This window comes from Dendropsophus ebraccatus, chromosome 9, assembly GCF_027789765.1.
Source record: "Dendropsophus ebraccatus isolate aDenEbr1 chromosome 9, aDenEbr1.pat, whole genome shotgun sequence".
Classification (NCBI taxonomy): Eukaryota; Metazoa; Chordata; class Amphibia; order Anura; family Hylidae; genus Dendropsophus; species Dendropsophus ebraccatus.
The window spans coordinates 108,077,518-108,104,377 of NC_091462.1; the positions used below are offsets into that span (position 1 = coordinate 108,077,518).

General features: G+C 43.2%; 2 protein-coding genes across 2 annotated transcripts in view; one reads left to right on the forward strand and one right to left on the reverse strand.

The window, feature by feature from the left end:
• The window catches only part of LOC138801444 (rho GDP-dissociation inhibitor 2-like), a 47,684-nt gene extending 36,023 nt beyond the window's left edge, over positions 1-11,661 (reverse strand). Inside the window, exon 1 of the mRNA XM_069984286.1 lies at positions 11,524-11,661. The gene's annotated coding sequence lies outside the window, so the exon portion shown is untranslated. The remainder of the gene's footprint in view (positions 1-11,523) is intronic.
• The window catches only part of RGS11 (regulator of G protein signaling 11), a 94,207-nt gene continuing 74,972 nt past the window's right edge, over positions 7,626-26,860 (forward strand). The window contains exon 1 of the mRNA XM_069984284.1: positions 7,626-7,658. The gene's annotated coding sequence lies outside the window, so the exon portion shown is untranslated. The remainder of the gene's footprint in view (positions 7,659-26,860) is intronic.

Consider the following 26,860-nt stretch of genomic DNA (forward strand, 5'->3'; position numbering starts at 1 on the left):
AAAACTGGTGTAGTCAGATCTTACAGTTGTGTTTAAAAGGGAATCACTCCTCCCTGAGGGAGTGTGACTTGGCCCCAGTACCTTACAGCTGCCGGGCACAGCTCTTCAAAAACTGCACCCGGCAGACTACATTTACATTTTGAAATTGCTGCCCTGCTGCGGAGCTGTGCCCGGCAGCTGTAAGGTGCTGGGGCCAAGTCACACTCCCTCAGGGAGGCGATTGGTTCCCTCTAACTCCATTCTCTCCACTCTTCTTAATAACCTACAAAAATGGAAAAGGAACACATGACCAGACTACACAGCGTTTGTTTGTAGTCTGTAACCATGGAGAGACACAGCTTCATAGAGGTACAAAACAGTTGGAGATTTGATTTTTAAACAAGGTTATTTGCAAAGTCTCTCAATTTATATTGTAGATGAATTGAAGCCGTAAAAATATTCTTTAACAATTTTGTCCAAAGAGAAGTTGGGAAGACGACCACACACAGTAACATATACAGTTCAAATATGTTTTTTGGACACAACACTATAACTTTAGGGGCCAATTTGATTGTTTTGGCCCAACAATAAGAACCTTCACAGACTGTGGTATAAAACAATCCAACAAGTTGGGAACCATTGCCAAAGTTTCTAGTCCTGTTGCTGTATCCAGGTTCTGGGACCCATCCAGCCCTGTTGTTGTCCATTACGAGGTTGTCTAAATGCTAATGACTTTGGCCAGTTGTATTTAGTTGCGAAAAGAAATAAGTGTTCACGCTAATAGAGGGTCGTTGCATCATACCTGCTCTGCATACACTCGGCCTCTCTCCGGTTTCGTAAAACCAGTTATAACTTGCTCCATATGTCAAACACACGACCTGTAACAAGTCTCTACAGCCTGCGGAGGTTGAGGCATCTCAAACTTTTTGGACATGCCTCTATGTTATACATTTCAGGATCTTTGCCTGTACATTTGGGGTTATGGGGAACACAGGTCAATATCTATGGTGATTAAGCCAATTCCAGAATATTATTCAAATCTAGAATTGGGGTTGGGAGGGCCCAGGTCTGCCAGTAGGTGGAGGTCTCAGTGGTGGGAATATTTTGAATGTCTACTGTGGTCAGACCAATATTGAAAAGTTTTTCACATCTAGAGCTGGTATTGGAGGGAACCACATCTGCTAGTAGGTGCGAATATTGTCAATGTCCATGGTGGGCAAATCCATTACAAGATAGTTTTCAAAGTCTAGAGGCCCAAGTGGTAAATATATATTCTGAATGTCTATTGTGGACAAAACCAAGGTCAAAAAGTTCTTCACATCTAAAATTGGGCTTGGGGAACCCAGATCTTCCAATAGGTGGAGGTCCCAGTGGCGGGATTATAACCAATGTCAGTGGTGGGTAAACCCATTTTGAAATAAATTCTGCACATTACATTAACTTAATGAAGATCGTATAGTGAAGACTTTGGATCATCGGTGGCATAAGAACCGCTTGCCTAACTGGCTGGGCGACCACCACCACTTGAGTATAGGTGGCTATATTTACAGAACTGGACACAGAAAATTCTATGGACTGTACAGTAGACTGCCTTTCAGTCTCTACTACACAGGTAACGGCAGGAACAACCAGATTCCATAAAAATAAAAACGAAACATAAACAATGCATAAAAGTGACAAAAACAGCATTTGGGGAGCACAGGAACAAGAAAGATTATGACCCAAGTGATAACTGAATATGGACCACAACGAGGAAACATGAGATTATGAGACCGCACGTATCATTCAGAATAAATTAGTGGGTGATCTAGACATGTAGGTATGTAGGACATTATTATTCATCTCAATAAAATCACGGGGCCAACCGGAGGTCACACAAATACAAGTCAGGATTAGCTGATGCCATTACTGTAATCTCAAGATGCAAACAAGGTCATGGCAAACAAGGTCATGGACAACAGTCTCGAAAAGTCTGACACATTTTATGACATCACAAGTTTGTCTTCCATCGTATTTACGGAAACAATACAGTTTATGATCAGCCAGTCATAGCCAACAAGCCAAAGTCAATGGCGGTATATGGAAGTTTCTTATTTCTGTACTCTACAGTTGTCCTCCAGTCTAGAGAACATGGATGGTATGCAGGATGTAGACTGCTATACAGTAGCGTGCCCCTCTGTGCTATACTATATTCCAATAGCACAGCAATCCTGCTCCTCTGTGCTATACTATATTCCAATAGCACAGCAATGTTGCTCCTCTGTGCTATACTATATTCCAATAGCACAGCAATCCGGCTCCTCTGTGCTATACTATATTCCAATAGCATAGCAATTCTGCTCCTCTAGCCATTGCATCACAAGCCAGAAGCTTAGCGATAGCCTTCGCTGTATTACTACGGACCTCGGCTTGTGGAATGTGTAATGACAAGGACTCCGCATGTGTTTTAACAATCTTTGCTTAGCAGAAATATTCACGGAGGAAGGAGTTTCTGGCACGAGAGTTTGTTTAGAAATCAGTCCAGTGAAGGCGGGCGAGGACAGAAACAGATGACACCCACATTTATAAACAGCGAGATAGAATAGTCTGCAAAATGAAAAACTGCAAACAAATTACAAGGCGGTATATGGCAACGGCCCAAGAATATCCGAGAGTGAGAAATCATCAGTCCGAGCAGAGATTTACTCCCGGCAGAGTGAGATATAAATACATAAGCGGCCATAGTGCAATTATCTCATCAATATCTACTATTATTTATTACCATGTGTTCTACTCCTCCCCAATAGAAACTAGTTTTATTACCCGCAGGTGACTATTACAGAGCGATCCTTATGACATCAGCAATCACCACCGCGACACAGTCTGATTAGGAACCAACAACTAATGGTAAAGCAATATTTTTCCATTTTCTTGCGCAGATTATAATAGGCGTAAAGGAGCGATTTCTGTCTGAAAAATCTACATACATTATTGGAATGAGTCATTATAAGCGGAGTCTGAGGGGGTAGCAGCTCCTTGTAGAGAGTGCCAGCTGGCAGGAAACAAAACGCTGCATTAATACTTGGTAAATACATGACATATCTGATCCTGAGTTACTTCCTGTATTATACCCCAGAGCTGCATTCATTATTCTGCTGGTGGGGTCACTGTGTACATATATTACATTACTGATCCTGAGTTACATCCTGTATTATACTCCAGAGCTGCACTCACTATTCTGCTGGTTGGGTCACTGTGTACATACATTACGGTACTTATCCTGCACTGATCCTGTTGTTATGAAGACCAGTCAGCACGCTTGTCCAGCTCACCCACTCAGCTAAGCTTAGATCCCAGCACAGTAGCTGGTGTAACATCACACTTCACTGAACATAAATCACCAAGACAAGTTCTGTGCAGAAAATATAATAGCAAGGAGCAAAGCTAGGAGATTTCAGCATTGTGAGTGCAGCTCTGAAGTATAATACAGGATGTAACTCAGGATCAGTACAGGATAAGTAATGTAATGTATGTAAACAGTGACCCCACCAGCAGAATAGTGAGTGCAGCTCTGGAGTATTAAACAGGATGTAACTCAGGATCAGTAATGTATGTACACAGTGACCCCACCAGCAGAATAGTGAGTGCAGCTCTGGAGTATAATACAGGATGTAACTCAGGATCAGTAATGTAATGTAATGTATGTACACAGTGACCTCACCAGCAGAATAGTGAGTGCAGCTCTGGAGTATAATACAGGATGTAACTCAGGATCAGTAATGTAATTGTATGTACACAGTGACCTCACCAGCAGAACAGTGAGTGCAGCTCTGGAGTATAATACAGGATGTAACTCAGGATCAGTACAGGATCTATAATTCCATATAAATGTTTGGCTTTTCCTCATACAGACTTTCAGGTTTGTTTTACCCCGGCTATGAGGACAAGATGACATAATCCCAATGTGACGTAAGAGATAATTGCAGATAAGAAGAAACAACAATAGTGGACACACAGAAAAATAAAACAAGGCAGGGGGAGCTTTGAAGATAACATGCCATGTCATCCACCAATGTGGTGACCAGAGATAGGACATAAGGGTGGGAGATGGGGGGCATGGGTGACAGGGACACTTCAAGAACCACCCACATGTCCTGAGTTCTGGGGATGTCCGCTATGATACTCAGTGGTAGAACCATTCTGAGGACACCATTGCACAACGTTCCTGAATACCGTATCTGCCCGGTCACATGATCCACCGTAGTGAATTGCTTCATTGTACACTTTCTTTAGGGTTTATGGTGTTTAGTGCCTTCTGCACACAGTAACAACAACTCAAGATAAAAGGTGACGGGGAGTGTTCAGCTGAATTCCTTTCAACAAATCCAGTCACTTCCTCATAGTGACTGAAAGACGACCAATGGACAACCCCACCCAGAAATCCCATAAAACATGGCATAGAGGAACAGACCTGGTTATTATCGCTCTTGTACAGTATTACCTGGTGCAAGGAGGTGTATGTGGCCCATAAAAAGCATCAAACCAAATTCGAGAAGCTACCGTGAAGGTTGGTTAGCAATGCCACCATTTTTGGCCTTCAAGTCACGTCAAGAACACTACAGATACACAAGTCAACCCATGCCCGGCCACCCCTCATCTGTGTCAATGTATTTAGGAGGTTATATGGCCCTCAAAAAGGTATCAAGCCAATTTAGATAGATTGGGGAGAAAAATGGTGGCATCTCCAACCAAAGTCAGACCCAGAAAAATATTGGTACACAAGTTGACCCAGCAAATAACCACCCCCTTCGAATACCAAGATGGCAAAAGATGGTAAGATGAAACTGTTCGGAAGTCTTTGTTTACTGAAGTCATCAAGTGGGTGGTTTGGCGTATGGTGGTATCTCTGGCCATCATTCTGCTTTCCACCACAGTTGCTCAATCTCAATTGGTATTGAATGAGATTCCCTCACACTACACCAAGTAGCCCAGTCATCAAATGAGAGTATGGTGGAGCCCCCCACCTGAAGTTTGGGGTGGGATGATGGGTGGGAACATTTTTTGTACACAACATCACCCACCACTGACTAACCCCTCATCTGTATCAATATATTTAGGGGCTTCTAAGGTCAACATTATAAAAACAGGGTAAGAAGAGAAGCTCTGGGGTCACTAAAATGTCTTTACTAAATGTTAGTGCTTGAATACGGAAGATGAAGGAAGATGGTAAGACAAGACCTTCCGTACTTCATTCCTTGGGTGGTTTACCGTGTGATGGTGTCATTCTACTTTCCACCATGGTGGCTAAGTCTAGTCCCAATTTAATGAGAGTCCCTAACCATCCATCAAATAGCTGATAGTATCATGGTGGAGTCTTTAGGCCTTGGACAGGGTTGGACATTGGATGGAGTTCTTGACTGAAGGTCCTTTTACATTAGTCGATTTCTCATCCACGGACTACTGCAAATAACACATATGCATATCCGTGCTGTCACTTTGCCATTTACCGAAGATGATGTATGGCCGGTAAATTGTGACAAGCGATCATCCGAAGATCGGGCGTTTTCCTGCTCTTCGGCCGTCACTTCTACACGGCTGGTTATGGGCCGCAGAAGCGTTTCCTGCAACACCATTCACAGTTCTCCACCATATGAACATACTTACAATAGGAGAACTATCTGGTGTAGTCCTGGTACAGTCCTACTGTGCCATTGCTTGAGGACCTCCACAGAACAGTCTGCTCTTCTAGCCCACAACCCTATATGACACCTACACTTCTACCCTACAAAAACACCCAATAAACTCCCTATCTGGCAGAAGTAGGTGTCAGTGAAGCCTGCCAGACACCAAGTCACACCAAGAGTGGAAGGAAACACGTCACCAGGAACTCGCAGAGTAGGTTTCTGAGATGAGGAGGGTCAAGTCGCCCCTCACAGATCTGAAGAGAGTAATTCTCCTTTGGAGATCTCCAACGTATACAGACTTGTCAGAGGATCTTCCAGAAACTTCAGGAATGTCCATCCATCACATCATCCAACCCCCCCTTATATACACATCATCCCCTACAGGCCCCGATCCCCTCCGTACACCAGTGTTATAATAGTGCTGCAGCCGATATCAGTCACACACATGGATATACATGTCTCAGGAAACACAAAACAGTGATGATGGGGGAGGGGGTTGTTCTACATGGCGGGGCTGATAACAGAGAACAATAGATCTTGCTATGAACACATTTAGTGAAGTGAATCATTTTCATGCTATGTGGTTTATCCTGAAGAGGAAGCGTCCTGTATAACAGATAGAACGTCCTGTGAGCTCTGCCACATGCTGTCATGGCCGTCACCGAGACCTGGAGACCATTGGTTGCTAGGCAAACTAAACTCAGCAAGATGGCCGAACATGCTTCATGGGGGCTGCTAGAGAAGTAGATGATATCCAGTTAACCACAACCGAGCGTATCTTACCCCATCACCCATAGCAACCAGGGGACTCTCCCCATCACCCCCCAAAGACGACATTGTCTCCGCTATGATCGAAAGGCCACACACAGTGATAATATATACGGACTCTGCCATTATAACATTCACGCTCCTCACGCCTCGCACATTTTTCATCTTATATCAACTTAGAACAATCCAGAGCCTTTTTCCACATTAAGCAGAAGCCAGGATTATGTCAGGTCAGTGGTCTAGAGAAGGGAAGACGCCACAAGGAGTCTGACTTACACAACACAGGAGGCCCCCCGACTTACACAACACAGGAGGTCCCCTAAAGTCACTGCAATGCAGCCTAATGTTCGGTAGGGATCAATATCTTAGGGAAGGATCAAAGATGCAGTTCCTCTCAAAGAACAGACAGGTTATGTATTGGTACATACTACAAAATGGCTGCCTGCAGTAGTTGTCACCCAAACAGGAAGTGCTATAATACACCTATAACAGAGGCGCCTGTAGAGCAAGCTCAGTGGCCTCCGCCACGGCGATCCCTACCTTGGGGCTTTACAGGCGATTGTAAAGAACAGGGCATGCTGGGAGTTGTAGTTTTTCAACAGCAAAATGGAAGGTGTCTGATGCCTACAAAGGCTATCCCAATCTATGTACTGACTCTATAACAAGGGAGACCACCATATTGTGAGCACATACCTGACCCGAAAACCTACCACACATTAAGAATAAGGCTACGTTCACACAACATATTTTTTATGACAAGAACGGCCTTTTTTGTCATAAAAAATGTGTTGCATCAAAGTCAATGTAAACAAAGGCCATATTGAACGGCCGTTGTCAATTATTTCTGCCCGTTCTGTATTGATTTCAATGCAATTGTCAGTACAACGACGGCCATTATTTGATACTCAAGACAACGGCCGTCGTTTTTGACGGGCAAACAAAGGCTGTTGATCGTACGCTGTGTGAACATAGCCTAAGCCTAGAAACCATCAACAAGCTCCTGTTGACTGATGTGTAATTCTTTATTACGAGTATAGGAGACAATCTGTCCTGGTTATACACGCACACGTCTGGGATCTGACAACAGCACCTACTTGCTGACAGTTTCCAACAGAAAAGCTAATAATAAATCCCGATAATGGAGATATTATAGCGCTATAGTTGGAAATCTTCTGACGGGCCAAAGCTCCCCTAATCTCCCGTCCATTACTTATCCAGCGGTAGGAGCCAGCATCTGGAGAATCAGAGGTGAGGCACATCTGGTTTGCGATACGTCCTGAATTATTTGCAATCATGAATAATGAAAACGCATTTATCCCTCCTGGAAAAAAGGAAAATAACCTGGAACTATGAGCTCTCCCCGATTATCCAAAGGCGACATCGCTATTGGCAGCCATGCTAATGCCTATGGGGGGGTCATTAGTCATTCTGTACACCCAGTACGCCATCACAACCATCATGGTGTTACATTAAATCTATTCTTTTACCGTCACTCTAGAACTCTATTCATGAACCAGGAAGATCAGGATGAGTAGAATGTATGAAAAAAAACTTAAAATCGGAAGTGTTTGGATGAACACATTATCCTTAAAGGGTTAGAAAAACAGGGCCACTTTCTCCCAGGAACAGTGCAACGCTTGTCCTCAGTTTGTGTGGGGTATTGCTGCTCAGTTCCACTGAAGTGAATGAAGCTGAATTGCAATACCACACACAACCTGAGGACAGGGGTGGCGCTGTTATTGCAAGAAAGTAGCTGTGTTTTCCTTATCCTGGATAACTCTTTTAAAGTGGATTAAAAATTATCTCCTAGACAGAGTAGGGGGTATATAGATGATGGTTGGGGGTCCTCAACATTGCCTCCCAAGTGAAAGTCTGCAGGGGGCATGCCCATAGTAGATGAATGGAGGGGTGCTGAGTATGTATGCTGCCGCTCCATCCTCTTCAGGGACAGTTGACCCCATTCTTATGAGGGCGGACCCCCACTAATCCCCTAGTTATCTCCTATGCTGTAGTAGGGGTAACTTTTAAAGGGGTTGCTCACTTCTTCCTCTGATCCAGTTGTGGTCTTTGATCAGCAGGTTCTATATCATGTCCGTGAAACCACGTCTGCATGTGGATCCTGCTAGCTGCTTATTGTTACTACTGACCACTACACGCTGGCGAGGTCCAACCCACATGAGATAATGTGATAACAACAAGTCATCTCCATACACGTCAATGAAAGCGAACAGCAATACTGCACACAAACTGAGGACAAAAGGGGCGCTGTTCCTGGAAGAAAGTAGTCGTGGTTTTGTAATCCAGGAGAATCCCTTTAAATAAGCAATGCTTCATCAGTGGCCGTCATTTAAGGGGATTCCTGCTGAACTTGAAGGGTCTTATGAAGGTCTGAGCGTAGGCGGAGAACATTATTGTAACCTATAGCACAAAATCTTGCATTTCCTGTTTACACTTTAAGGATGTGTGAACCCCAGACCAGAAACCTTGTCAGATACAACGGGGCTGCTCCACTATAGGTTCCCCAAGTATGACTACTGCAGAGAGTCCCCCGTGAGTATGTAACACCCTATCAGTATGGGGAGGATCAACTAGACTGGATACAGATAGAACAATTCCTCAGACAAGTATTTGGTCTGTACAAGGTTTATAGCCTCAGGATATAAACAAGAAGGTTTCTATTCACTGACAGCAACAGAGATCTTGAAAAAGGTGAGAAATAAAAACAATCTATATAAGAAAGTTACACAGGTTTTCATTATACAGAGTAGACTTAGTATGGTGGAACAATGGACCGGACCTTTAAAGGAATATCCAGAATTAGAATAGGCATTGATGCTTCCTTTCAAAAACAGCACCCCCCATCTTCAGGATGTGAATGGTATAACAACTATCTTATTCACATCTGTGAAACTGAGCTGCAATGCCACACACAGACTAGAGGAGAAGGGTGACGCTGTTTCTAGAAGAAAGCAGTTATGGTTTTTCTAATACTGGATAACCCCCTTTAATTCAGCGATATGGGGTGATTATCGGCCGGACAGACTGACATCATCCCGAGTAACAGAGCGAGCAAACGTCGGACGTTTTCACCCGTCAGAAATATTAGACATCAGCCACACATCTCCCTGTGTAATAGTAGATGTATGGTCCATGGCAAAGGCACACACAGGTAATCTAGTGATTGTTCGTGCAGCCCTGGCCGCATGATTACCGAGTCGTGTAATAGGCTTTGTATGCGAGTGCTGATCTAGGAGATTGTCTCTCTTACAATGCAGCTCACTAAGAATTGGTGATCAGCTAAGCCCCTGACCACCACCAAGAGGTTTTAAAGGGGTACTAAGGCCGAAAATCTATCCCACTCAAGTCTTCCAGTACTTATAAGCTGCTGTATGTCCCGCAGGAAGTGGTGTTTTCTTTATCACACAGTGCTCTCTGCTGCAACCTCTGTCCATGTCAGGAACTGTCCAGAGCAGGAGAGGTTTCTTGGGAAATTTTCTACTGTTCTGGACAGTTCCTGACATGGACAGAGGTGGCAGCAGAGAGCAGAAAGAATATACCACTTCATACAGCAGCTGATAAGTACTGGAAGACTGAAGATTTTTTTTTAAATAGAAGTAAATTACAAATCTGTATATAACTTTCTGAAATCAGCTGATTTAAAAGAAAACGTTTTTCCCCAGAGTACCCCTTTAAGTGGTTTAAGGAAGTTCCCCTATAATATGGACTATGGAAGCTTGCTGATTTGTATATGTAAATGAGCTCATTTAGTTTTCCATATGTTTTGCATATAATGAGACATAGTTTTGGGGGGGGTGTAGAGATCTATTTGAAGAAACGTCTTCAGAATTCCTCAAACACTTCACATACAGATCAGGATTCCCCATCATGCAGCGACGAGTCTCAACCTGTGACGTACCTGAGATCCTCGCTCCGCAGCGCCGCACTCCTCAGCCTAGCCCAATGGGGTAGGGACCGGCCCAGGAGCCTTTCGGATAACTGGTCAGACCTGAAAGGCGGCCTCTAAAGTTGTTCAATTGTCGGTTTGTTGCAAAAAGTATTGGGAGGGACAGGTATGCAGAAAACATGGCGGCACCAAAAAATCCAGGTGTCAACCCAAATGTCCATGCAGGACAGGGTAACATAGTATGTGCACCACCGGATGGCGCTGCCTTTACCAACAGTTGTCTGGGATAGCTCACGCGTCAGAGAAAGTTGTGGAACCCCAGTTTGTATCCGTTTGGGGATTGCACTTTAAGCAGTTTCCCAGTAAATCCATAAAATGCACTATAAGCAGTTTCCCAGTAAATCCATAAAATGCACTATAAGCAGTTTCCCAGTAAATCCATAAAATGCACTATAAGCAGTTTCCCAGTAAATCCATAAAATGCACTATAAGCAGTTTCCCAGTAAATCCATAAAATGCACTATAAGCAGTTTCCCAGTAAATCCCATCCGATGCACTATAAGTAGTTTCCCAGTTAATCCCATCCCGTCTGGGAGCGGCCCGTCCACAGGATTCAGGCTATAGGGAAGTGCCGGGGAATTCACTGCAGCGAGGAAGTCTTCATATAGTAGCATTAACCCTTACAATGTCTGATGGCTTCATACAATGGTCTATGTGGTTCCAAATACACGAGGGGTAAGGAAACAAGTAAATTAGTTTCCGCACCACTGACTATACACAGGACGTACGCATGGTGCGAGTATACAGATCCGTGCCCAAACACGTGTGTTAGTATTGGGTGTGACAATATGAATCTACTCTGTGTTCCATTGTAGCAATTCACGTACAATTGTATCGGGTCGTGTGATCCATAGGATGGAGTTCTGATAAATATTTACAGAACCAGTTCAGGAACCGAGCCCAACAGGAGGGAACTAGGTCCCGCTTTGCACGGTCAGCTCTCCCAGCATGGAAAACCCTCAATGCAACTTGTCCCATAAGTCACGGCTGGAGCCTGACCCAACCCCAAATAATCCAACCTGACTAAACGTGCAAAGTTCAGCCCGGCAGAAGTCGCCCCACCGCACCATGTGGCCCCCTACAAGTGCCCAACGCCCAAACAGGCCCCAAAGTAGAATAAAAAGTGCGGAAACATAGTGAAAAACCTACCTCTGTACTAGTAGGAGTGAGAGGGCTGTGCTCAGGCTGCAGCTACACAGTGCAACTTGTGAAGTTGGAGGCTCAGCTTGTGGGGTGGCCAAGCCCTGTGCACAGTGCAGCCAATGAGCTGGGGCCCTGCTGCCTGGACTCTCTCACAGGAGGTGTGGGCTGAGAGGGTTCCTATCAGGAACTGGGATGACAGGAAGTGACTGGGGCTGCAACAAAGCGCGCATTCAACTCTGCAAAAGAAGCTTTGGCTGTCCAGGCATGATGGGAATTGTAGTTTTGCAACAGCTGGAGGGCTGACGGTTCCCTATCCCTGCAGTACATCAATATTTCTCAACCACAACTCCCAGCATGCCCTGACAACCTGTGGCATCTCCAACAAACACCATCAATGCTACTCTTATTTGGCTCTCTCTGTTTGAAAACTACAACTCCCATCATGCCCTGCCAGTTGAAGGCCTCTCCAATAACCAACCTCAATGTGCCACACTTAGGGCCCTATTCCACCGGACGATAATCGTTCAGATTATCGTTAAATTGTTCGAACCTAAACGATAATCGTTCGGTTGAATAGCAGTTAACGGCTAACGACCAAACGAGAAATCGTTGATCGTTTAATAAGACCTGGACCTATTTTTATCGTTGCTCGTTCGCAAATCGTTCGCATTGAATAAGACGTGGTTTGCAGTAGTGACGAACGCAATAGTGATGACAAGACGAGCGCAAGAACTATCATAAGTAACGATATGTAAATGGGTGAACGATTTCAGGTCTTTCGGAATAGCGGTCGTTTGGATAGTTTATCGTTAACTATTATGCGAACGATAATCGTCCCGTGGAATAGGGCCCTTACCCTATGCCCCAGGGGTTATTCAGGTTTAGAAAAAAACAAAAAAAAAACAAAGGCTGCTATTATTTTTTAGTTTGTTTTTTTTTGGGAGAAACAGCGCCACTCTTGTTTGAGTGAGGTATTGCAGCTCAGTTTTATTGACGTCAATGGAACGGAGCTGCAATTCCACACGCAACCTGAGGACTACTGTGGCGCTGTTTTTCCAAGAAAGCAACTATGGATAACCTCATACTGTGGCTCTCCAGCTTATATAAAATAAAGTTCCCATCATGTTCTAGACCTGACTAGATCAGTGTTCTCCAGCTATTGCCAAACTACAACTCCCAACATGCCGGACAGCCTTGGAATTATGGGAGTTGTTTTGCAACAAATCTGGTGCTCTCCACCTGTTGCAAAACTACAACTCCCATCATGTTCTACACTAGCTCTGACTATAGTAGTGTTCCCCAATTGGGTGTTCCACAGTTGTTGTAAAACTACAACTCCCATCATGTTCTACACTAGCTCTGACTATAGTAGTGTTCCCCAATTGGGTGTTCCACAGTTGTTGTTGTAAAACTACAACTCCCATCATGCTCTATGCTAGATCTGACTCGATCAGTGTTCCCCGAACTGAGACTCCGCAGCTATTGCAAAAACTACAGCTCACAACATGCCCTGACATGACAGCCTTGGAATGCTGGGGGTTGTAGTTTTGCGGTCAAATGTGTCTCAGATACAATCATGTGATTGTCTCTATAGACAAGGTGAGGTAACCTCATCTCCATCCACCGACACTTAAAGGGGCTCTCTACTTAAAAATAAAGGGGGGAGATTTATCAAACATGGTGTAAAGTGAAACTGGCTCAGTTGCCCCTAGCAACCAATCAGATTCCACCTTTCATTTTCCAAAGAGTCTGTGAGGAATGAAAGGTGGAATCTGATTGGTTGCTAGGGGCAACTGAGCCAGTTTCACTTTACACCATGTTTGATAAATCTCCCCCATAGACTCCTCTGTTTTTCAGGATTGTCACCTTTTGGCCTGAGTGAAGAGAAGTTACAGAGAGTGCCCCCCCCCCCCTTGCTGTGTAATACTTGGTCTCTTCTGTGGTGGGTCTGCAGTAGAACCTTAGTGAGAGCGGAGAGCCCCTTTAAGGTCCACATGTTCTAGAGACTTACCTGTACTGATATTTCAGGGGTGGTCTTACAGTTATATATTACGGTTCTAACACTTCTCCTAATTGTAAAGAACTCTGCTTGCTGTCAGTGACTTGGATTCTTATTTACAGGCAGAAGACCCCATTGTGACCAGAGACTTCTCACAGCTGAGGGTTTGTAACAATTGCATCACGTATAAATATATATATATATATTTATATATATATATCCACATAGGTCCTGAATCATTCCTTCATCTAAGATAAGAGTCAGTTCCCCCTTCATCTTCCTCTTTTCTCTGCAATAACTAAAAGTTTCTGCTTTCTATTTAAAGGGATCTGTCTGTCATTAAAGGGATACTCCGGTGAAAATCTTTTTCTTTCAAATCAACCGGTGTCAGAAAGTTTTATAGATTTGTAATTTACTTCTATTTAAAAATCTCCAGCTTTCCAGTACTTATCAGCTGCTGTATGTCCTGCAGGAAGTGGTTTATTCTCTCCAGTCTGACACAGTGCTCTCTGCTGCCACCTCTGTCCATGTCAGGAACTGTCCAGAGCAGCAGAGGTTTTCTATGGGGATTTGCTGCTGCTCTGGACAGTTCCTGACATGGACAGAGGTGGCAGCAGAGAGCACTGTGTCAGACTGGAGAGACTACACCACTTCCTGCAGGACATACAGCAGCTTATAAGTACTGGAAGACTGGAGATTTTTAAATAGAAGTAAATTACATATCTGTATAACTTTCTGAAACCAGTTTTTCGCTAAACAACCCTTTTCATACTTATGAAGTGTAAACTGTGAGGGTTTATGGCTCAAGAACAGAATGCGAGGATGGCAGTGAGGACTGACACAATGGAAGACTAGTGGGAGAGAGGATATCATGTTAGGGTAATCATTAATACTGTGCTATACCATTCAGGATGCCAAACACCACACCCATAGTACATGTCCCATATACAGCCCTGACTTGTCACCAAATGAAGTCCTAAATACAGTAATAACCACAGAACAGCTTATTATACCGTATACGTGTGGCTTCTGCGGAATGGCAGCTTAGTAGTTAACCGTGTTCAGGTCACAACATTATCAGCTGAGGATGTGAGTTATGTTACACTGATACAGCTCTGCTATTCATCATCCTGCAGAGAAACATGACAATGTAATGGATGACAGATGAGCCACCCCCAGGACAGAAGCTATAGAGAGCCCCAAACTGAGACACCCCTGGGGGGGGGGGCAACAATAGGAGTATCCAAGATGGTATTATAGTGGTTATATTCCTGTATATAGGAACAGTATTATAGTAGTTATATTCCTGTATATAGGAACAGTATTATAGTAGTTATATTCCTGTATATAGGGGCAGTATTATAGTAGTTATATTCTTGTATATAGGAGCAGTATTATAGTAGTTATATTCCTGTATATAGGGGCAGTATTATAGTAGTTATATTCCTGTATATAGGAGCAGTATTATAATAGTTATATTCTTGTATATAGGAGCAGTATTATAGTAGTTATATTCTTGTATATAGGGAGCAGTATTATAGTAGATATATTCCTGTATATAGGAGCAGTATTATAGTAGTTATATTCTTGTATATAGGAGCAGTATTATAGTAGTTATATTCTTGTGTATAGGGAGCAGTATTATAGTAGTTATATTCCTGTATATAGGGAGCAGTATTATAGTAGTTATATTCCTGTATATAGGAGCAGTATTATAGTAGTTATATTCCTGTATATAGGAGCAGTATTATAGTAGTTATATTCTTGTATATAGGAGCAGTATTATAGTAGTTATATTCCTGTATATAGGAGCAGTATTATAGTAGTTATATTCTTGTATATAGGAGCAGTATTATAGTAGTTATATTCCTGTATATAGGAGGCAGTATAATAGTAGTTATATTCCTGTATATAGGAGCAGTATTATAGTAGTTATATTCTTGTATATAGGGGGCAGTATTATAGTAGTTATATTCCTGTATATAGGAGCAGTATTATAGTAGTTATATTCCTGTATATAGGAGCAGTATTATAGTAGTCATATTCATGTATATAGGAGCAGTATTATAGTAATTATATTTGTGTATATAGGGGGCAGTATTATAGTAGTTATATCCCTGTATATAGGAGCAGTATTATAGTAGTTATATTCCTGTATATAGGAGCAGTATTATAGTAGTCATATTCATGTATATAGGAGCAGTATTAGTTATAGTTGTTATACATCAGTATATATAGTACAGTCTGGACCCCTCCCATAGATAGCATAAATTCTCTTCTAACAGTGAACATGTTTCAGTCTTTGTATGGTGGTTGCTCTTTGTGTCTCGCAGCTTCTTCCCGTCTTTGTTCCCTTCTTGCATTATTATGGTCCCTGTTTTCCTAATTTTCTAAAACTTCTCCAAAACCAACAGTCAGAAGTATGTGGCCTGTGTATAGAGGTTTATCACCGGGATCTGCTGGCTCGGGCACATGCTAGGACTGCAGAGTTTGTTGACCACGAAGAGTTCATTGTTTGCTTCTGGGTCTCCATAGTGAGTCCCTATTGACTGAACAGAATTTATAACTGAACATTTAATACAACTTTTTTTTCTAAACAGACACCTTGCTGCAGTAATTTTTTTTGCAGGACCAATATAACTTTTTAAAAACCTATAGTTCTGTAACTTTTGAGGGATTTCATTTTATTTTTTTTTGCTGTTCCTTTTGCCTTTAAGCTGATCTGTTATTTATATTCTGCAAAGTTAGGGGTTAAAGGGGTATAGGAGAAGAAGAAAACTCATACTCACGAACTTGACCACCTAATGCCCTATAGTGTCGGGATACCCATCCTATAAGGGTAGTACAAGGCCCCAGGTCCCAGCGCTGGGTGAAGCAGATTTCCCGAAACTTTTAAAGGGGTTATCCAGTGCCACAAAAACATGGCCACTTTCCCCCTACTGTTGTCTCCAGTTTGGGAGGGGTTTTGAAACTCAGTTCCATTGAAGTAAATGGAGCTTAATTGCAAACTGCACCTGAACTGGAGACAACAGTAGGGGGAAAAGTGGCCATGTTTTTGTAGCGCTGGATAACCCTTTTAAGAGGAACTGTGCGTTACACAGTAGAATACTTCGGCTAACTGCAACTTTGTTCTACTGGGATCAGTGTGTAACTGGATACGGGTCACTGCCCTGTACTGTGTTAATGGGGAAATCACATAACACCTCTGTACATATCCCACTGTGAGAATCTGAACCGAGTTACCTCACCAGGTGCAATAAAAAGTTAGTGGCACACCTGTACTAGGACACTACACCATGTTGATGTGTGCAATTTACTAAAGGATTGTTTAAACTGGATACAATTGTAACAAACCGTCAGATTTCAAAGTATTGGATTGAGTTTTCGTTCTCACTTAATGACAGCAAGCAGAGAATGAGTATGGCTTCTGGCCCGATACACTGTAACAGTCCCTCAGCTGTGCTGCTAAGTGAATTGCATAACCCAGCTGACACTTGTGGATTGGAGTCAGCAATTGACAGGAGGCAGATGGCGCAGATGTTGCCCCGGCTGCACAGCTGGCTCCGCACATTGTTTGTGTGGCTCTTGTTCTGCGAATAATGAGAAACATTCCTGTTCTCCTGTGCAGAAACCAAAGTTCTCTCATTATTGGAAACGTGTTCCTGTAAATCGTCACATGTGCCGGGGCAGAGAGGTCAACGTGTGATGCAGTTTGTTACAATTATCATAGGAGTTATAGAATTAAACATCCCTATGATCAGAACTGGAAGTGTTGTCATGGGGACACAGTGAGAATAGCTACTCTCACAGGAGGTGTGCAACTTCAATGTCTGACAACTCTTCAGCTATGAGCCTATCTGTTTCTATGACAGCATTGTGCTACCAAAACACAGATACTGGAAGTGTTGTCATAGGGACACAGTATGATAAGCTATTCTCATGGGAAGTCTGCAACTCCAACCCCTAATATCTCCTCAGCTATGAGTCTGCCTGTTAATATGATAGCATTGAGCAACCAGAACACAAGTACTGGAAGTGTTGTCATAGGGACATAGGTAAAGAAGCTTTTCAAGGCTGCTATTTCACACTCTCATGACTAGATGGTTTAGCAGGACACAAGCAGATATTTTGACAACAGGCCTGGAATTTTACACAAGTACACTCCTTGAATATGAGCCTTAATGTCACTGACAATGCTGAGCTACAAGATCACAGAAGCAGGAAGTGTTGTCTTAGGGACATTGGTCAAGAATCAGTAACTACAACCTCTAATAACTCTTTGACTATGAGCCCAACTTTTACCTTACAAATGCTGAGCTACCAGGGCGCAGAGACAGGAAGAGTTGTCATAGAGATGTTGGCAGAAAAGCTCTTCTCACAGCACGCTTAAAATTTCAACCTGTAACTATCCCTATTATCAAAATGCACAGACAGGAAGTGTTACCTTAGGGATGTTAGTGGAGAATAGCTTTTCACAGCAGAAATTTAATTCCAATTTCTAATCACTCTTTGACTATGCATCCAACATGTATCATGACGATGCTAAGCAACTAGAACACAGGGACAGGAAGAGTTGTCATAAGGACGTTGTCAGAGAAGCAAACCTACATACCTATAACTAGCAGAACCCAGAGACAGTAAGATGATTGGAGATGCTCTTGTCCCAGCAGATGTGTCATTTCATCCTGATAGCTCTTTGACTGTCAGCTACCGGAAAAGAGTGCCAGGAGGTGTTGTCTTAGGACACTCTGTATTGGATTTAGAATTCCCTATCGGTATTCAACCTCTGATAACTGTAACTACGGGTCTGAACATCACTGTGACAATGCTGAGCTACCAGAACACAGGGCAGGAAGTGTCATCATAGGGACACAGACAAAAGCTCTTTTAATAATTTCACTAATTGAGAACAGATTTTCTGTCGGTTCCCCTTTAAGACTCGCCCCCCCTCACCATAATAAAGCATTGGATATAATGCCACCCCGGTGATTATTATATAATTGGTGCGGTGATTATATATAATTAGACTCTCAGTCTTCCCTGGTTGCTGTATACATCCTGACACTGAAGACCCCGGGTCTGATCCCGCTGCCGCCTCGTGCACATTATCTGTAGTTAGTTTTTTCTGCTGTTTATGTATCAGAAAGAAGGAGATTTCTCCCGAAAAGAACCTGCACTAGTTCCTTGGCCTGACAGCGCCCCCTTGCCACCATTTATAATACAATAATAGCGCCTCCTTTGTCCTTAGGTTATGTGCGGTATTACACCTCCTCACTGTTCATTTCAATGTAACTGAGCTGCAATATCACACACAAACTGAGGACAGGGGTGGTGCTGTTTCTGGAAGAAAGTGGCCATTTGGAAAAAAAAAAAACCTGGATAACCCTTTAAAGATGACTGCTAGGACTAACAATGCTGAGATCTATAGGGCCCTCAGTGATAGGACCCTTCTAGTGATTGGCGGAACAGAGAGCCAATGGCTGCTTGCTCTGTCAGTCCACTGTATTGAACTATAAGGGCTCATTAGCGGCCCTTATGGTGAAATACATAGGTGCAGGAGCAGACCACCCTCTGCTTAACCCCTTATGTACTGCAGTGTGTAAGTGAGCCTAAGTTCACTTACATGCTGCAACACAAAAAAAGGGTCAAAAAGCAAAAGACAAGGAGATCTCTGCTTCACTGCTCATACACTGATAACCTCCGACCTTTGCACAGAGCTCTGCACATTTGCCTACTTGATTGTGGAAGCTGGAGAACAGAGGTCAAGGGTTATCAGTGCAGTGAATCAGAGACCTTGTCTTCTGTTTTTTTAACCCATTTTTTTTGTTGTTGCAGCATGTAAGTGTGTGTTGGTTCTACGGCTAGATGTTGTAAGCTACTACTTGTCATTTGTCATGTTGCCAGTGCTAGTTCAGCACACAGGTGTGATGTTGGTGCCTGTTTGTGTATGGCCTGTAGTTTGTTCCCCAAAATGGTCGGTAACTTTCAAGGTTTGCTATCGGTCCCTTGGGCTCTTGGCAACCTGGAGTGGCAACTGACCCACCCGGGATGTTGGTACCGCCACCCACAGAGAAGGGGAAAAATAACCCAAGGTGTGCGGTGGTGTGTGTATAGGTGCTAGTGCAGACAGAGGTAGACAGAGTCCCATGCGTTTGATAGAAAAAATAGAAAAACTTTACTGAAGATCTTTTGCCAGATAACAGTAAACGTTTTGCAGACAATAGTAATCTTGATTGTTTGACGTAGTGCTTGAGGTAGGTGCTTGAAGGAGTAGAAAGTAGTGCTCTGTAGAAGGTAGAGAGGAGAGGAGTTTGCCCAATGAGGCCCTTCTACTCTGCCACAACTTTAGTAGAGATCTGAGATCTGGTATTCATATTTAGACTATGTCTGACTGCCTTCTGCCCCCTGGCATCCTAGAACCCTTCCCAGTTGGGTAGCACAAGCCCAAGTTGTGGTTATCTGGGTGTAGCTAGGTGTCCGAGGTTTCCCAATTACCTGCACTGCGCAGTAGGATACGTAGACCTTTATATAACAGTAGCTTTGTCCTACTGGGATCAACTCCTATTGCCTCAGGAGTCTGTCCTGCACTTTTTAGACACGTTCCTGGCGTGGGCTAGGGTATTCCTTGGTGGCTACTCTCCCTTACTTGTTGCTGAGCACTGCATAGTGTAAGTAGTTGTTTGCTTTAAAAGAACTCTTGGTCTCTAGCTGCATCTGTTCACACTGAATACCTAGTCTGAACTGAACTACCTCCCTTCCTCTCACGTGGAGCTAACTCCTCCTACAGGGCTGTGAGTGTTTGAGAGCAAGAACCCCTTAGTGGTCAGCAAATAACATCAGGTACAAACAACTTAACCCATTACCTCCTTCAGCTGTGCAATAGTATATGTAAGAAATACTGACACCTAGTGGGGAAACTGCATACTTCATCCACCACTTGTGGACATGCGCATAAAAGAAACACTAGCAGTGGGACACCACAAGTGAACTTTGGGTCACTTACACACTCCAGTACATAAGGGGTTAAGCAGAAGGATACAGGACAGCTCTTAGGTTTATCTGACAGATTTTTGAAGCCAAAGCCAGGAACAGACTATAAACAGGGAACAGGTCATAAAGGAAAGATTGAGATTTCTCCTCTTTTTAAATCCATTCCTGGCTTTGGCCTCAAAAATCTGTCAGATAAATCTTTTTGTGTAAAGGCACCCTTACCTTCTCCCCCGGGCCCCCTGTCTGCACGGGCTCCATAGCAGCTGCCTGGCCTGCCTCTATAGTAGCTATGCTGTTCATCTATCAGATCGGTTGGTCCTGTAATTCAACACTATTAAGGGAGCGGGCACTGTTGTTATAGGACAGACCGAATTAAGATGTGTCTGTGTAGAGATACTCTAGAACCTTCCAGGCTATGGGATTTCTCCTGGATACTGTCGAGTGGGAACACTGAGCGATGATGTTGTGGAGCAGGAGACTTAGTCACTGCCTTGAACTTTGGAGTACAAGAGTTTATCATTGACCAAGGCAAGAAGAAGAAATAAGACGAATGACCTCAGTCTCATAACTTGTTTCTTAGAGCAGGTCGGGTTCTGTGGAAACATCCTGCCATGTACTCCATATGTCTCAGACTGACGGTTATTGGGGAACAGGGTGGGAAACATGAGGGATCAATGGTGGAGGAATATACATGTATTTACTTTATGTGTCTTAGATCTCAACTAAAATCTGACCATTACATCTATATACCCCATCACTGATCTGACCATTACAGCTATATACTCCATCACTGATCTGACCATTACAGCTATATACCCCATCACTGATCTGACCATTACAGCTATATACCCCATCACTGATCTGACCATTACAGCTATATACCCCATCACTGATCTGACCATTACAGCTATATACCCCATCACTTATCTGACCATTACAGCTATATACCCCATCACTGATCTGACCATCACAGCTATATACCCCATCACTGATCTGACCATTACAGCTATATCCTCCATCACTGATCTGACCATTACAGCTATATACCCCATCACTGATCTGACCATTACAGCTATATACTCCATCACTGATCTGACCATTACAGCTATATACCCCATCACTGATCTGACCATTACAGCTATATACCCCATCACTGATCTGACCATTACAGCTATATACCCCAACACTGATCTGACCATTACAGCTATATACCCCATCACTGATCTGACCATTACAGCTATATCCTCCATCACTGATCTGACCATTACAGCTATATACCCCATCACTGATCTGACCATTACAGCTATATACTCCATCACTGATCTGACCATTACAGCTATATACCCCATTACTGATCTGACCATTACAGCTATATCCCCCATCACTGATATGACCATTACAGCTATATACCCCATCACTGATCTGACCATTACAGCTATATACCCCATTACTGATCTGACCATTACAGCTATATCCCCCATCACTGATCTGACCATTACAGCTATATACCCCATCACTGATCTGACCATTAAAGCTATATACCCCATCACTGATCTGACCAATAGAAAATAAGCTGGCTATATCCTCCATCACTGATCGGAAAATTAGAGAAGAAGCTGGCTATATCCTCCCCCAATTACCTTACTGTTATAAGAGAAGCTGGCTATAGCCTCTGTTTTTGATCTGACCATTAAAGAGGAAGCTGGCTATACCCTCTCTCACAGATGTATTAGAGAAGAAGCTGGCTATATCCTCCCCAATTACCTGACTATAAGAAGAGCAACTGGTGATATCATCCCTCAGTGTCCCATTAGAGGAGAAGCTAGGTACTTCCTTCCTTCCTCAGTGATCTATTAGAGGAGAAGCTAGCTACTTCCTTTCAGAGTGATCTATTAGAGGAGAAGCTAGCTACTTCCTTCCTCATTGATCTATTAGAGAAGCTAGCTATTTCCTTCCTCAGTGCTCTATTAGAGAAAAAGCTAGCTACTTCTATCCTCAGTGCTCTATTAGAAGAGAAGCTAGCTACATCCCTCCTCAGTCATCTATTAGAGGGGAGGCTAGCCCCTTCCTTCATCAGCCATCTATAAGAGGGGAAGCTAGCTACTTCCTTCCTTAGCCAACAATTAGAGGGGAAGCTAGCTACTTCCTTCCTCAGTGCTCTATTAGAGGAGAAGCTAGCTACTTCCTTTCTCAGTGACATATTAGTGGAGAAGGTAGCTACTTCCTTCTTCAGTCATCTATTAGAGGGGAAGCTAGCTACTTCCTTCCTCAGCCATCTATTAGAGGAGAAGCTATCTACTTCCTCCCTCAGGGATTTATTAGAAAAGAAGCTAGCTACTTCCTTCCTCCGTGCTCTATTAGAGGAGAAGCTAGCTACTTCCTTTCTCAGATATATATATTAGTGGAGAGGGTAGCTACTTCCTTCCTTAGCCATCTATTAGAGGAGAAGCTATCTACTTCCTTCCTCGGCCATCTATTAGAGGAGAAGCTATCTACTTCCTTCCTCAGCCATCTATTAGAGGAGAAGCTATCTACTTCCTTCCTCAGCCATCTATTAGAGGAGAAGCTATCTACTTCCTCCCTCAGGGATTTATTAGAAAAGAAGCTAGCTACTTCCTTCCTCCGTGCTCTATTAGAGGAGAAGCTAGCTACTTCCTTTCTCAGATATATATATTAGTGGAGAGGGTAGCTACTTCCTTCCTTAGCCATCTATTAGAGGAGAAGCTATCTACTTCCTTCCTCGGCCATCTATTAGAGGAGAAGCTATATACTTCCTTCCTCAGCCATCTATTAGAGGAGAAGCTATCTACTTCCTTCCTCAGCCATCTATTAGAGGAGAAGCTATCTACTTCCTTCCTCAGCCATCTATTAGAGGAGAAGCTATCTACTTCCTCCCTCAGGGATTTATTAGAAAAGAAGCTAGCTACTTCCTTCCTCCGTGCTCTATTAGAGGAGAAGCTAGCTACTTCCTTTCTCAGATATATATATTAGTGGAGAGGGTAGCTACTTCCTTCCTTAGCCATCTATTAGAGGAGAAGCTAGCTACTTCCTTCCTCGGCCATCTATTAGAGGAGAAGCTATCTACTTCCTTCCTCAGCCATCTATTAGAGGAGAAGCTATCTACTTCCTTCCTCAGCCATCTATTAGAGGAGAAGCTATCTACTTCCTTCCTCAGCCATCTATTAGAGGAGAAGCTATCTACTTCCTCCCTCAGGGATTTATTAGAAAAGAAGCTAGCTACTTCCTTCCTCCGTGCTCTATTAGAGGAGAAGCTAGCTACTTCCTTTCTCAGATATATATATTAGTGGAGAGGGTAGCTACTTCCTTCCTCGGCCATCTATTAGAGGAGAAGCTATATACTTCCTTCCTCAGCCATCTATTAGAGGAGAAGCTATCTACTTCCTTCCTCAGCCATCTATTAGAGGAGAAGCTATCTACTTCCTTCCTCAGCCATCTATTAGAGGAGAAGCTATCTACTTCCTCCCTCAGGGATTTATTAGAAAAGAAGCTAGCTACTTCCTTCCTCCGTGCTCTATTAGAGGAGAAGCTAGCTACTTCCTTTCTCAGATATATATATTAGTGGAGAGGGTAGCTACTTCCTTCCTTAGCCATCTATTAGAGGAGAAGCTATCTACTTCCTTCCTCGGCCATCTATTAGAGGAGAAGCTATCTACTTCCTTCCTCAGCCATCTATTAGAGGAGAAGCTATCTACTTCCTTCCTCGGCCATCTATTAGAGGAGAAGCTATCTACTTCCTTCCTCAGCCATCTATTAGAGGAGAAGCTATCTACTTCCTTCCTCAGCCATCTATTACAGGAGAAGCTATCTACTTCCTTCCTCAGCCATCTATTAGAGGAGAAGCTAGCTACTTCCTTCCTCAGCCATCTATTAGAGGAGAAGCTAGCTACTTCTTTCCTCAGCCAGCTATTACAGGAGAAGCTATCTACTTCTTTCCTCAGCCATCTATTACAGGAGAAGCTATCTACTTCTTTCCTCAGCCATCTATTAGAGAAGTTAGCTATTTCCTTAATCAATGTTGTCACGATAGAAAAACATTACCCAGAATTCCTTATTTATCAGCTTTAAAGATATATATGTTTATAAGCTTTAAGAAGGTGAAGGCCGTGCTCTGTAGAGATAGGAGCATCAGAAATGGAAGGATAGGGACGGCTGACATCTTGGGTGACTGTATGACGGAACAATTAGTCCCATTAGAGCTAATATGGCCATCAGCAGTATCTAACATTAACCCATGAGTCCTCCATTTTCTCGGCCTTGAAGGTCCCTTGCTGACTGGTGGAGCCTGATCTCTATTTACCTGTGCAGTGTGGGACGGCGGAGGATGTAATCTCTGTATTGACCATGACTATATTTATAGACTGTAATGAGGTCATCTCTATCTCCGCTCTCCTTCCTAAGCAAACACGTCCAATTTGTCTCGACTTTCAGTATAATTTAACCTCTCGGTTTCCGTGATTAACAAGGACGTTCTGCTAGGAGGCGGCAAGGCAAGATGTGGAGCGTCAGATCAGGGCATCATGTGAGAAGATCAGTTCTCTGTCTGTTCTCATCCTCCGGAGACGCGTCTGTTATGTGGGTCTATCTGATCCGATCCTTATCATCACGTTGTTTTAGGTCCAACGTTCTGTGCTGATTCTTAATATAACTTCATAGGGGTAAGAGGGGCGTTTTTCCTGATACAGAGCTCCGAATCCCCTGCATAGACGAAGCTACGTGATAATATTGTCTGTCTGCAGCCACCTCTAGGGGGAGCATGACCATGATAGACTCTATGGGGGAGATTTATCAAACATGGTGTAAAGTGAAACTGGCTCAGTTGCCTCTAGCAACCAATCAGATTCCAACTTTTATTCCTCATAGGCTCTTTGGAAAATGAAAGGTGGAATCTGATTGGTTGCTAGGGGCAACTGAGCCAGTCTCACTTTACACCATGTTTGATAAATTTCCCCCAATGTCTGCAGATACTATAGGGTTAATCCTGCTGTAGTACACAATGTCAGCCACTTCCTATCATGTCTGTAGTAGAACATGCCGGTCCCTTGAGTATCTGGCTATTTCCTTACAGAGCCGCTACAATGGAGGAAGCCATCTTCTCAATATAGTCCACACAATACATCCTGCAAAAGTCTACACGCCAGCGATGAATAATGACGGCTATTATAATATATACACATATATATATATATATATATATATATATATATATATATATATATATACATACATGGTTTATAGAGAGTTCTGAAAAAAGTAACCTAGTTATGCAGTGATGCCTTATAAGCGTCTATTACTTTACAGCTAGGCTGATTTACCATTAAAAGGGTACAGCGGTGAAAATCTTTTTCTTTCAAATCAACTGGTTTCAGAAAGTAATATAAATTTGTAATTTACTTCTATTTAAAAATCTCCAGTCTTTCAGTACTTTTTAGCTGCTGTATGTCCTGCAGGAAGTAGTATATTCTTTCTAGTCTAACACAGTGCTCTCTGCTGCCACCTCTGTCCATGTCAGGAACTGTCCAGAGCAGGAGAGGTTTTTTTTATGGGGATTTGCTGCTGCTCTGCACTTTCCCTGACATGGACAGAGGTGGCAGCAGAGAGCATTGTCTCAGACTAGGAACAATACATCACTTCCTGCAGGACATACAGCAGCTGATAAGTACTGGAAGACTGGTGATTTATAAATCACAGAAGAGGAGATCCTGCCCCCTATATCTCTATAGCAAACACAGAAGAGGAGATCCTGCTCCCCTATATCTCTATAGCACACACAGAAGAGGAGATCCTGCTCTCCTATATCTCTATAGAACACACAGAGGAGGAGATCCTGCTCCCCTATATCTCTATAGTACACACAGAAGAGGAGATCCTGCCCCCTATATCTCTATAGCTCACATAGAAGAGGAGATCCAGCTCCCCTATATCTCTATAGCACACACAGAAGAGGAGATCCTGCCCCCTATATCTCTATAGCACACACAGAAGAGTAGATCCTGCTCCCCTATATCTCTATAGCACACACAGAAGAGGAGATCCTGCTCCCCTATATCTCTATAGCACACACAGAAGAGGAGATCCTGCTCTCCTATATCTCTATAGAACACACAGAAGAGGAGATCCTGCTCTCCTATATCTCTATAGAACACACAGAAGAGGAGATCCTGCTCTCCTATATCTCTATAGAACACACAGAATAGGAGATCCTGCCCCCTATATCTCTATAGCATACGCAGGAGGGGAGATCCTGCTCCCCTATATCTCTATAGCACACACAGACACAGGAGGCTAGCTTCTATGATGTCTGTGGCATCTATAAGGGGGACAGCGGGCGGGGGC